Source organism: Pteronotus mesoamericanus, unplaced genomic scaffold (genome assembly GCF_021234165.1).
Source record: "Pteronotus mesoamericanus isolate MK-2021 breed Mesoamerican mustached bat unplaced genomic scaffold, CSHL_Meso_final contig_265, whole genome shotgun sequence".
Classification (NCBI taxonomy): domain Eukaryota; kingdom Metazoa; phylum Chordata; class Mammalia; order Chiroptera; family Mormoopidae; genus Pteronotus; species Pteronotus mesoamericanus.
The window spans coordinates 885,135-898,051 of record NW_026555113.1 but is presented as its reverse complement, the minus strand read 5'-3'; the positions used below and the strand labels follow the sequence as shown (position 1 = coordinate 898,051).

Here is a 12,917-nt window from a genome sequence, read left to right as displayed (position 1 = left end):
GCCTTGGCCGGGGGAGCCCCCTGCCCCAGGGCCCCAAGGTTTCTAGAAGAGGGGACACAGCGACAAAGCACTCATTCACCTGCGGAGAGACTGTGGCTGACAGCCTTTGGGAAAGGAAGCCCTGAACAGACGAGAAGGGAGGGCAGGGGCAGTGGGTCAGGACGTGCTGATGGAGGGCTCGGGTCAGGAGAAAATCCCAAAGGCCACGGTCCCCGGTCCCCGGCCCTGCCTGGACGAGAGGGAACGCGCTCCGAGGCGAAAGCCCTGGGGGAGGGCGTCAGTCACCACGCCCAGCAGCCATAGATGGCGGCGGCCTGGGTCTGCCGCAAGCAGGGGAACCGGGAGACGGGGGGAAAGCACCGAGGACGGGGTGACAATGACCGGGGCCAGCTGCGGGCCCCGAAGGGGGGAGAGTAATGGGGAGTCTTCGCGTTTCAGGTTCCCAAGGGACTTGAGCGAACCCCACCGCGTCTGTGGTTATACTGTTTCAAAGTATTTTCATACGCAAGGGTGATGCCCTCCTTGATCTGGTGTCGGGGAAGGTTTTCTAAGGATGACCCCGAATCCAGAAGGGATGAAATAACAGAGTGATACATTTGACTACATACGATTAAAAAAAATTGCATGATAAAACATCACAAACAAAATATGATGAGAAACTGGGAGATAGTATTCATAGCACGTCCTACGGACAAATGGCTACTATCTCTATCAAATAAAGAACTCTACAATTAATGTTGCAAAAGACCAAAAAAGGATAGGCACCTGAGAAAAACGCATGGGCAGACAAGTCTCTAAAAGGATATTAAAATAGCCCTTGAACACGTGAAAAAGTACTAGACACATGCCAAACCAGAGAAATGCACATTGAAACTATACTGGCTAGTGTCTTACCTATGAAACTTGCTAAAAACAAACAAACGAAAGCAAAGAAAGTATGACCAAGGCCGTAGCAGCGTAGCTCCGTGGGTTAGACCGTCGTCCCGATACGCCAAGGTTGTGGGTTCCATTCCCGGTCAGCGCACATGCAAGGATCAACCAACGAAGGCACGGACAGATGGAACGACAGGTCGATAGGTCTCTGCCTCTCTCTCTCTTAAGTCAATCGATAAAAAACAGGATGGCTCATTGTGGGGGCAGGGCTGGGGGAGACTGGCATTCTCAATGCTTTGCTCGTGGGGATGCTAATCGGTACGATCTTTTCAGAGGGAAATTCGGCGATACCTGATACAACACACACTTAACTTCTGACCCAGGTCACTCCCTGGAAGGTTCACCTCTCAAGGTACAAAAACACATACACAGAACGTTGTATTCATCACAGCTTTGTGATTCCAAAGTATCAGGAACAATGGGGGTTGAGGAAGTGATGGTATGTCCACCAAAATGGAATATTATACAGCTGTCAAAAAGAACGGAGGCCTCTGCACACCGATATGCAGTGGTTCCCCCGGCAGAGCTATGCTAAGCCCTCCTATCTGTCACACAGGAAAGGGGGATGGAAACTACACATGTATCTCCTCATTTGTGAGTGGAAGCATTACAGGCAGCATCACCCAGAAACCACAGGCTGGTTATGCACAGGGGAGAGTGGAGAGAAGGAGGGTGGGGACTGAGGGAGGGGACCGTGGAAGAGGAAGGAGTTGCATTTCTCTGGGTGGGTTTTTTTGGTGTGACACCAGGTCTTCGGCTGTAATAGGGTTTTGCATACTCTTCATACAACCTCCCCCCCCAAATAAGAAAAACACTTGCAGACAACCAGGATGCGGGGGGGGGACTGAAAATGGAAGCAAAACTCTAACAACAGGACAGAACCCTAGTACACACACAGCACCATACTACACAGGAGGGGCGGGGAAGAGCAGAAGCAACGTAAGGAACTTCTAGAAACAGCCTCTTGACAGGATCCCGCCAAGCTGCAGAGGGAGGAAGAGCTGGAGTCTGGCGAGTCCATGAGTTTCTCCCCGGGGGCAGGTGAGGCACCCTGAAACAGCTTCAGGTGTGCGCTGGAGTGAACTGACATGCAGGTATATATGTATATTGGAGACGGCTGGGGCCAGGTGTCTCACCGTCGGGGAACACAGTTATTACAGAAAGGACAGCCAGAGTCCACCTGCAGGAGTTCTATCTGCTGTTGCGCGCCAAACTCCCATCGGAGAAGAAATCCTGGGGGATGCCTCCTCCAGGAAGACCACCAGGACTGCTCTCGGCCCTGAGCCCAAGACCTGGTTCACTGTCATCGAACAGAATGAAATTCTCAGGGGGGTGTGTGTGCACACGCGCGCGTGTAAGAAAGATAGAGAGAGAGAGAGAGAGAGACAGAGAGACAGACAATGGGAGAGTGCATGAAAGTATTTATTTCTTTATTCTGGTGTAGGTTTGTGCTCTCTCCCCTTTTTCAGTCTTTCTCTTTATTTATTGATTTATTTTAAAGAATCCATGCCAGGCTCTGTATGAATCATCTCGGGGTAGAGATGAATTGGTAAAAAAATGATTAAGGACAAACACAATTATCTGGACTTAACTCTATCTCGAAATAATCATGCAATCTGTTCGAATTTTGCTTATTTGAGCAATAAACAAACAGGGCATAAATCATGTTGAATTTTGAAGAGTAAATTAGGGTAGGAAAGTTTACTCATTTATCTTCCTAAGCTGGGTTAAGGGATTGAAAACTTTTGCAACAACAACAACAACAACAAAAAAACAGCCTTCGTAAAAGCTAACAGTTGCTGTTCTGGCTCCTACACTTTCATGGCTAAAGACATCAAAAAATAGCATTTTCCATGTCAAATAATATGTGTTTTCTGAATCTTTCTATATGCAGAGTATCTGACACATTGTAGACGCTCATGCGTATTAAGTGAAAAATGATTGGACAGAGGATGGATGGACGATGGATGAGGATGAAGGACGGATGTATACGCTCCCGTCTAATTGCCAATGGATTGCAGGGGAGGGTGAATAAGCCTTAAACTCATACAGCATCAAAGACTTTGCACGATCGTCTTTAACGTACATCTAAAGTTTCACAGTCAACTTCTTGGGGGCAGGGTCCTTGCGGGCATAAATCCTTTGCGTGGCCTGCATTCGAGTGAATTCAAGTCGCCTCCGTGTCTGGGGGCGTCAGACGCTCCTTTCCTTGTGAGGCATGTGGCTATGGAAGTCCTGCCGCAGAGGCTGATGGGGGGCTCATTCTGAAATACTGGCGACTCCCCTCATCCGAGTTACAGGGACAGGGGAACACACATAGTCACAAATAGGAGCCCTAAGTAAAGTAACACAGCTTTTGTAAGAAAGGGGGACGTGCGTCTGAGGTCACTGTGAGCCCCGTGTCTAGGCTGGGCCAGCGCTCAATACTTCCGAGAAGGGGGCGCGGAGAGCGAGCAGAAGGACAAAGCGTATTTTGGGGGCGACGAAAGGCTCTGCCGCCGAAGGAGGCGACGGCCGCTCCGCGCCGGGAATGCACGACGAGCCGCTCCGCTGCACACGCTACGTGGGTGAATTCCACGGTGGGGAAACGGTATCGCAGTCAAGTTGGGACAGAGAGGAGGAGGGAGGAGGGAGGAGGGAGGAGGGCAGGGAAGGTCCCCTGCGCTGGGGTGGCCCCGAGCCTGCTCACTCTCTGCACAGCTCCGTATGACCCAGGACGGTCCATCTTTTACATTGTTTTAAACACATCCCGGTGTCCCCTCTGCTTGGTCGTCATCCTCCAGGCCCTGCTCAGAGCAGACACCTGGTTGTGGGAGGAACACCTGTCCCGGGCGCTCAGGTGACACCCCCCAGGAGCCGTTCTGAGGATGAGGGAGTGGCCTTTGGCCCCGGCCGTGGGCTGGAACCCTGGCAACCCGCCCTTACAAGCTGGGCGGTCGGGGGCGGGGGTCGCCTGACCCCGTTGAGCTTCCGTCCCCTCCTCCGTCTGATGGGGTACGTCCCCTCGGGCTCCTGGGAGACTTTAACGCGGAGGTGACGGTGCGGCCTCGCTGGCTCCTGCAGCCGGGAATCGGTCCAAGGAGCGACCGCTCTGACGTCACGGGGAGAAGAGAGAGGCGGGCCACTCACGTGCTCGCGATTTTTCCAAAATTAGCTGGTCTCTGTCACCTATGGCACAGGCGACATTGGGGACCAGGCACCCTGCGGGGAAGGGCCGCGGGCACGCTCCCCAGTTTCAACCTGCCGGGCCCTCCGAGCCGACTCTGGAGGAGGGGCCTCTGAGCTTGGCTTCCTGGCACTTGGAACAAACACGTTCTAAAGTCTTAGAAAAACATGAGCCTCTCTTTTTTTTTTAATTTTTATTTTTGGATTTTATTTACTTTTAGGGAGTGGGAAAGGAAGAGAGAGGAGAAATGGAGAGAAACATCAGTGTGGTTGTCTCTCTCGCGCCCCCTACTGGGGACTTGGCCTGCAACCCAGGCCGGTGCCTGACTGGGAATCAAACCAGCGACCTTTGGTTCACAGGCCGACACTCAGTCTACTGAGCAGCTCCAGCAGGGGCAAGGTGAGCTTCTTAACCAACAGCATCTCTTCACGTTGATGATGCTCAGCGATTCATTGAACAGCAGGCGGACCAGCAGCCGGCCAGCATCTCAACAGAACGAACAGAACAGAAGGTTCAATGCGGAGGGGCCTCCGGAAGTGACCCTGTTTCACAGCAGACCCTCCTGAGCCCACAGGCCCCTCGCCTGCCATCCCTCGTGGACATCGTCACAGACGGGGGCGGGAGGGGGGCAGTCACATTTCCGGGTTCCCGTTCTCGCTCTACTTAAAACGTGTTTCTGCGGTTTCTTGCAACCATTCAGAACCGATTTATAATTTTCTATTCGATCGTCTCCTCCAAGGAGAGTGGGGCAAGCAGCCAGCCGGGATTCTCGTGTAGAAACGGTGGGCAGTTTGGTGATAGGCCATGAACGGCTTAGCCGGTGAGAAGTTACGCCATTTCAACACAGGCCGCGTGTCCGTGGGTGAGAGGCTGCGCGTCCTGCCTGCTGAGGACTTGGAAGAGCTCTTCAGGTGAAGGCCGCGGACGGCCGAGGGGCAGGGCCTGGCTCCCACGCCCGCGGACAGGGCTGGGGCAGGCAAGCCCCACGCACACGCGCTGCAGGGAGGCCCACGCCCGAACTTCAGGACAAAGCGTGTGGTTGAGTTCACAGCGCGTATTTAATAGGCCCGCCGTCTTCAAAATACAAATGGCAGCGAGAAGACCCAGCGACGGCGTGTGGCCCGTGTGGCAGGCGGGGTTCGCACACGCGGTGGGGCGTGACCTGTGGTGTCGAACGCTTTTTGAGAACCTTGGCGTGCCCCCCCCCTCACGGGGAGTCTGCTTCTTTGAAACCGGGGGTGGGGTTGCTGCCTGGCTGCCCCGAGGCCTCCGGAGAGCAGGGGCGCCCCCGGGGAACGCGTGGGGCGCGGGACAAACGCAACGATGTTCACGGCTCCTCGGGGTCTGTTTCCGGGGCACTCGCCTGTGTGGAAGCCAAATGCCACGTTGCAAGGCAGCCCAGGCCACGTACGAGGCCTCTGAGAGGCTCTTCGGCCCACGGGCCCAGCCGAGGTCTCAGGGGACGGCCACCCTCCGCCGCTGGGCGGGTGAGGGGGCCGCCGTCTGAGGCGCCCAGCCGCCGCCCTCCACGCTGCCCGCTGGACACCCGGCGGAGCAGAGACGGCCTCGCTCTGCCGGCCCCATGCGAACTGCAGATTTATGAGCAAAGTAACTGTCAGTTAGAAACCATGAGGTCTGGGGGTAACCTGATACTCGGTCGCAGAACCTGAAACATCCAGCACGAGCGTACGGCAAACAAGAAGAGAGCACAGCGCTGGCCGGGGGCTCCGTGGATTGGAGCGCCGTCCCTTAGGGCACAAGGTCATGGGTTCGATCCCTGGTCAGGGCACATGCCCAGGGGGCAGGTTCGATCCCCAACTGGGACGCGTACAGAAGGCAACCAATCAATGTTTCTCTCTCACATTGATGTTTCTGTGTTTCTCTTCCTCTTTCTTTCTAAAAGCAATAGACATACCCTCAGGTGACGGTAGAAAAAAAGCAGAGGACAGCGTGGAGGAGCCAGACAACACTACATCCCCAGCAGCTCAAGCAGGCTGCGAAAAGCGATCCATTACAAAGCACAACCGCCCCGAACTGCGTGGAGGAAAGACAGCTGCAGAGAGAGAACGTTTCAGATCCTGCAGCTGACTAGCAAAGGAAGACCCAGGCAGGGCGCCGAGCTCCGTCCTCCGGCCTCTCCCTGTCTCCCTCCAGCTCCTGCGCTTGACAGAATTACAGGCTGAAGGGCGTGAGGCTGCAGAGAAAGGTCCGTTTCCCTGGCAGCTCCCCCACGGACTCCCTGCGCCCCGTCACGGCTCATTCCGCCTCCCCCTCCCCCCGAAGGACAGGTTTGCCCCTCGGCCTGCTGGGTCATTGCTTCCGATGACGATGACAAAGGCACCACTTAGAACTTGCAGGCCGATCTTTCAGAATCAGGCCTGGAAACAATCTGGTTCCTGAGCCGTGTCTTGTGGGGCTGCTCAGGGAGGGGTTCTCGCCTCCCAGACAAGCATCGCGCAGCCTGAGCTCAGAGAGTGGGGGCCAGTTATCAAGGAGGCAGACGGGAGGCCCAGGGAGGAGCTGACCCGGCAGGGGTCAGTGGCCAAGGTCGCAGGTCTCCCGGGAGGACGTCGCGGTCAGCTTCCTCCCTGGCTGAGGTAGTCGCGGTCCAGCACCTTTGGGGGTTCAACGCCAGGCTCCCTTCTGCCCTGGAACTGGATGTTTTTTTCCCTCCTTTAAGAAATGTTATCTCACACTGGCTGTTGGGCTGCTTACGTTGGGGACCCGGGCGGAGAAGCGTGTGTGTTAGCACACCTCGAGAGCCACCCCGAGCGTTTGAAAAGGTCAGTAGAAATTTACACTGTTGCCCATGATGTGGTTAAGATGTACAGAGATGGAACAAACGTGACCTTTGCATCGGCAGCTGTGCACAGGTTGTCCAAACGTCCGGGTTGATGAGAAAGGGTGGCCCTCTCACGCGTTCCTGTGGCCAGCCCCCCCGCCCCCCCGCCCTCAGCCTGGGCGCCTTCGTGCGCCTTGCAGGGGGCAGAAAGGGCAGGACTGCGGGCCAGGGAGAGCCACCTTCCCGTCGGGGCAGGCAGAGACTTTGCTATGCGGGGCTGCTTTTTTCTTTAAAACATTTTTTATTTATTTATTTTTAGAAGGGAAGTGGGGTAGAAATAGAAGGGAGAGAAACATCTGTGTGTGGTTGCCTCTTGTGCGCCCCCTGCTGGGGACCTGGCCTGTAAGCCCGGGTGGGCAGGGGGCGGGGCGGCGGGGGCGGGGCCCAGACTCAGAGGGCAGGTTTCTCTGCAGACAGGGGACTGCCGTCCGGGTAGGGAGGCTCCGGGCTCTTCCTGTGGCCTTGAAGCAGCCAGCAGACCCCACACAGGACCAAGTAAGCCCTCCCGGACATGCACATTTTGGGATCTGGTTCTTTCTCCAAGAGATGTGGTTCTCAGGAAGAACCCCCCCGCCCCTCCCCTGCTCCGAATCTGTCCAGGAAACGAGGACGCGCCCAGGGCCGGGGCACCGTGACCCACGCCGGGGGATCTGCCCAGGGCCGCAGGCGGTCAGGGCCTTCCGCTCTGCCGCCCACCTCCTGTTCCCCTCCTGGCTGACACTCACTTCCTCCACGGACCCGTTGCTTAAAGAGCACCCTGAAGAGGACACTTTGGGGGACGAGAGATGTGCAGTCGGGTTAGATGGCAGGGCCAGCGCGGACGTGTGCCCTGGGACAGGGCAAGGCCACCGGCCACATGCAGGGACGGATGGATGTGGCGGGTCAAGAAACCCGGCCCCCCAGGGCCGCGAATTTTAAGAAGGGGGCCGAAGCAGCACAGCCGCGGTGGGGGGCACCCTGGCAGTTTATCAAGTGACACACCCGTTTCTGTGCCACGCGGCAGCTCCGCTTCTAGCTGTTTCGCCCAAGAGCAGTGACGGTGTGGGTCCGCCTGAAGTTCCGTGTACAAACGCTCACAGCGCGGTCACCCCGAGGAGCCCCAAGCTGGGAACAGCCCCCGCGTCACACGGTAAACGCGTGCCCACCTCCTCAGCCGGCCGCCTGGCCCGCGGACGCAGGCACCCGGTGAACGCGCGAAGCGGCTCTGCTGGCGAGGAAGCGGCCCCGCGAGACTGTGTCAGCTCGGCTCCACTTAAAGACATTCCAGAAAAGGCCGAACTGCCGGGCGGTCATGCCCTTGGTTGCCAGGGGCGACCACGCGGGCGGAGGAGGGGCGCAGTGGGATACCTTGGGGAGACGGAAGAGGCTGCTGTCCTGGTCGCATGGTGCTGCTGGGACGGCCCCCGTGGCTGGGAACTTACCGGAAACGTATCATTTAAAAAACATGGGCTGTATGGGAAGGAAGAGACGCTCAGAGACGTCGTAACGGTGCCCGGGTCAGCTGCACGTGCCGGTCTCTCCGTCAGGCCCCACCCCCCGCAATCCTGCTGCTTCCTCAAGGCCGCCCCGAGGTTCTGTCTCAGCCGGTGTCCCCAGTGTAAATAAGGCCGGGGGCTTTCTGCAAGGGCAGTCGGGGCCCAGAGAAGAGAGAAGGGGGACGTCCACACCGAGCAAACAAGGAGGGAGGGCCTGAGTGCCAGCGGGGTCCTGGCACGCTCCGGCCGCGTGGTGACCCGTGGCAGGGACAGAGACGCGGCCGCACTGCCAACACCCGGCCGGCCCCGCTGCCTGGCGTGCTGGCCGGGGGCGCGCGCGGGTGCTGCTCCGCAGCGAGGTGTCTCCGGGCAGGTGAGCCCTGACCTCGGGATGCAGACAGGTCCTCCTCAGGGACCCGGGGAGAGGGCCCAGCATACACACGTCTAACTCTGGGACTTACGGGGGGCCCTGTGACTCTTCACCCAAGCAGGGAGCCCCCGAGACACTGATGCGGGCGGCTTCCGGCCGGGCCCACTAGGTGGCGCCCAAGTCAAGCGGCAGCCTGGGCGGACCCCACCCCGGGGCGAGGCTGGACCCACGGTGGCGTCCTTCCGTCCTTCCTGCGAGGACCAAGGAGCCGGCCCCGCCCGGGGCCTTGCCGCAGACGTCCACGTGCGGGACCGGGGCGGACGGCCGTTAAATCCATCTCCAAGGTCACGGTTAGGCGGATGCCTGCCTCTACATCCCTGAGTCTGTCCATGGGCCTAGGAAATTAACGTGTCAGGGAAAACTCTGTCACTTGTTTCTAGAGATAGAAGGGCTCCTCCTCGGCTCCAGTGACAATCTTGGGTGTCGCACGGTGCGGAGAGCAACTTAAGGACGGGCAGGGCGGGCGGCCCCGGGTGCACACTAACAGCGCCCATTTTTTTTTTTTTTTTAATCCTCATTGGCGGGCATGACAAGGAGAGCGTGGGAGGGGTGACGGGTTCGACTTGGCCACATCACGGACAGTCTCGGAGCCGCCGCCACGGCGCTCGAACCAGCTCAGGGCCCCACGGTGCCCCCTACAGCCTCTGCGACCCCCACGAGCCCGTCGTGGCATGTCTACTACGCACACAGAGTGGCTCTGTCCAGGGAAGCAGAGGGCTCTTCCCATGAGGACACAGGCAGCGGGGTGGGCTGGGGGCCGTGTCTGTCTGATTTGAAAGTCCGTATTTTCTGGGTAAAGCTTGATAAGAGTGTCCCCCCCGCCCTCCCTGCCCCCGAAAGAGGGAGAAGGGGAGAGAGAAAGGCTCCGGCAGGCAAGGGGGGAAAGGGAGAAGCCAGTGGGACCCAGGAGCTGTCCCCAGTGCTGAGACCACGGGCTCGCCGGCGGCACACGGAGGGCCGTTTTTAGACCATCCCTCTCTTCTACAGCTTGGCCTCACGTTGGTGCTTCCCCGGGGTGTCCACCCCCACCCCGCGCAGGCTGCGTGCCCTGCAGAGCCCAAGTGCGTCCGCCGGCGCACGAGGCCCAGCGCAGTGTCCCGGGGGTGTGCGTGGGAGGAGGGCGCTGGGGGGGCCTGCGCTCAGCCATGGGGGCACTGTCCCTGGGCCTGAGCATTCTCACCGCGCCCCGTGGACTCGCTACCTTGAATCGCCTCAGGCGCCAGGCCCTACTCACCACAGGGCACAGACGGCTCCGCGATTTCATTACAGGGACGTGGGACATCAACCCTTGAAATCGGCCCTGGCGTTCCAGGACAGCACCAGCCGCCCGTGCTCCCGCGGGGCCTCCGCGCTGCCTGCGCGCCCCAGCCCCATGCGGCCGGGACTCCCCGCCAGGCCTCCTAATTGAATTGTGCTCCTAAGCTCCCCGGCCCTTCCGCCGGCTCTGCACCGGAGCATAAACCTAATTTGAGCCTGCTGACTTCATTGCTCCAAGTGCTCAGCAGGTTCATTACTGCAAAGACCCGCCACGCTGGGGTGGCGCCTGCGCCCTCTGTCCCCAGGGTCACCCAACCTTATCTCTACCCGGGCGCAGGCCCAGCTGAGCACCCCTGCCCCCGCCTGGCACCCCCGAATCCCTGGAAGCTGCTGGCTCACCGCAAAGGCCAAGCCTGTTTAACGATTAGCTCCACGGCACTCCCTCCTCTCTGTCTCCGTCTATTCAAAAGACAAACAAACAAACAAACAAACAGCAGCTCAATCTAAGGCGCGGCTCACGCCAGACTGTCTTTTTAAGGCCTTTGGCGCCCGCAGCTCTCTCTCCTTTTGTGTTCAGTGTTCAAAATACTCATCTGAGGCACTAAATTATATGTATCCATCTGTGCCTTTTCTTTCCAGCAAGGTTTTGAACTTCTGAAGGATAGCAACCCCGGCTTTTGCTACTCAATACAGCGTTTCGGTCAATATTTGTTGACTTACATTGTCTTTTCTGCTTCCCCGGGACGCTCGACAGGAATGCTTATATTTAATTGCAGTGGAATATTGAGAATGGGGCGGGGGGGGGGGTGCCGAGATGGCTCTCTTAGGAGAGAAATGAAAAATCACATGTAATTACCCGAGTGTCACGCAACAACCCTTAGCCTTGAAAAATTAGGAAAGGATTCTATTATACAGTATATCATGCCTTTCCTGGCAACAGGAAGGATTTGCGCTGCCTCGAAAGTAAAGCCAGATAATGTTTAATTAGAGACCACAAGTATACATTGGGTACATGCTACATTATTAAAAATTAACATTCCCATTTGTTCACTAGAAGCAAAAGTCTCTGCTATGTCGTTTGCATATATCATTCCACTTAATTTTTATAAGGTGCCTGCAAGGTGGGCATTGTTGTTGCCTTTTTTAAAAATGCGGAGCCCTGGCCGGGTGGCTCAGTGGGTTGGAGCATCGTTCCAATACACCGAGAGGTTGGGGGTTCGGTTCCTGGTTAGGGTGCATCCCTAGGTTGTGGGTTTGATCCCTGGTCAGGGTGCATACAGGAGGCAACTGATCGATTTCTCTCTCTCCTTCTCTCTCTCTCTCCCCCACTTCCTGTCTCTCTAAAATCAATAAAGACATCCTTGGGTGAGGACTGAAAAACAATAATAATAAAAAAATACGAAAATTAAGATTTGTAGACGTACCGCGACGATCAAGGGCACATAGCCCAAAGCCAGCAGCAGGCGGGGACCCACCTCCAGGCCTGTGTGGCTGCAGGGCTTAAATCCTGCACCCCCACATCACGGTGACGGACAGGTGCTGGGTGTCGCGCGTCTTTCAGCAGCCTAGATATCTACTTGCTAAGTAAACAGTACGTCCCTCTGCGTCCCAGCCTCCAAGGTCAGTCCGGGGAGAAGGAACCTGTGCCTCAGTTTATAATTTTCACAGATGCAGAAGTAACCTCATCATTTTGGTGGGTGCCTGAAAAATACTAGCAAATAAGCAAAGCGAGGGCAACCATGCCCACGGAAGGTGGTCTGGTGCATATGCAAAACACCTTCCAACCCCGCGCTGCCTCTGTGACGCTATTACTGTCCGGCAAATCCCGGACGGCCATTCAACGAGGGGTCATTGGCCACCGTTTTGTGAAAAATAGATTTCTGTTAGGGAAGGAGCGATATTCTCTATCTATGTACGTCCTGATTTGCAGAAGGATCCTGAGAGATTTGAGACCAAATAGTCAAAATGCACCTTCTTTTGAGAAAAGGACTCAAAGAGAAAAGCAATGCAAGGAAAAAGCCATGTCAGGAAAACACCGAGAAGCGGGCACGGGCACACAAAATTTCCAGGACTATACACGACAGACCCGTAATAGAGAGCACTTAGTGCTGGCCATATCATCTTCCTATGGCGGAAGATTGCTTTGTTTTGTTGAAATTCTCGTATAAAAACGTAGTGGGACACTTTGTGTGAAGGACGACTAGCTTCAATTTTGGTTCGATAAACAGATTTGTGCAAAGGATCCAAGTCCTGTAAGAAAGTAATTGCTGGCAACTTCGTATGTGACCTCTAGGCACTAGATGGTTGAACAGGTGAAAATTCAAGTGTCTGGGGAACGTCATCGTGACTGGAACCGTTCTGTGCAGAAAGGGTCCTACCAGGCTCTGGCCGCAGAGCTCAGAGCTGGAGGGGCACGTTCATGCCGGGGTCAGAGAGCGCCCCCTTCTGGCGGGTGAAAGACACAGTCAATACAGGGTAGGGCAAAGGTAGGCCTGCCGTTGAGAATACGTAAAAACTGTCTATCCATGAATTGTTTATTAAGGATTGTACCATTTTCCATACGAACACCTGTAAGCCTGCTTTTGCCCTGCGCTGGATGAGCACACTGCTCCCCGATTCGTTCTGCCCCTCGCAAAGAGGGAGGGAAGCAGAATTCACAGGGCGTTGACAAATTCAGCCCTTCTCTCTCACTGGCTGGAAAACCTGAAGCTAAGGAAAAAAAACAATCAAGCATTAAATGACAAGTAATCTCATCCTGTAGACTGAGTGGCCTCTGGCCTGAGGTGGAAATTTTGGGGACAGAATGAAGACATC

At 56.4% G+C, this 12,917-nt stretch overlaps 1 protein-coding gene across 3 annotated transcripts in view; it reads right to left on the bottom strand.

Annotated features, from left to right (window-relative positions):
* Positions 1-12,917, bottom strand: part of DPP6 (dipeptidyl peptidase like 6) — a 484,609-nt gene that overhangs the window by 86,553 nt on the left and 385,139 nt on the right. The gene's annotated exons all lie outside the window — the stretch shown is intronic.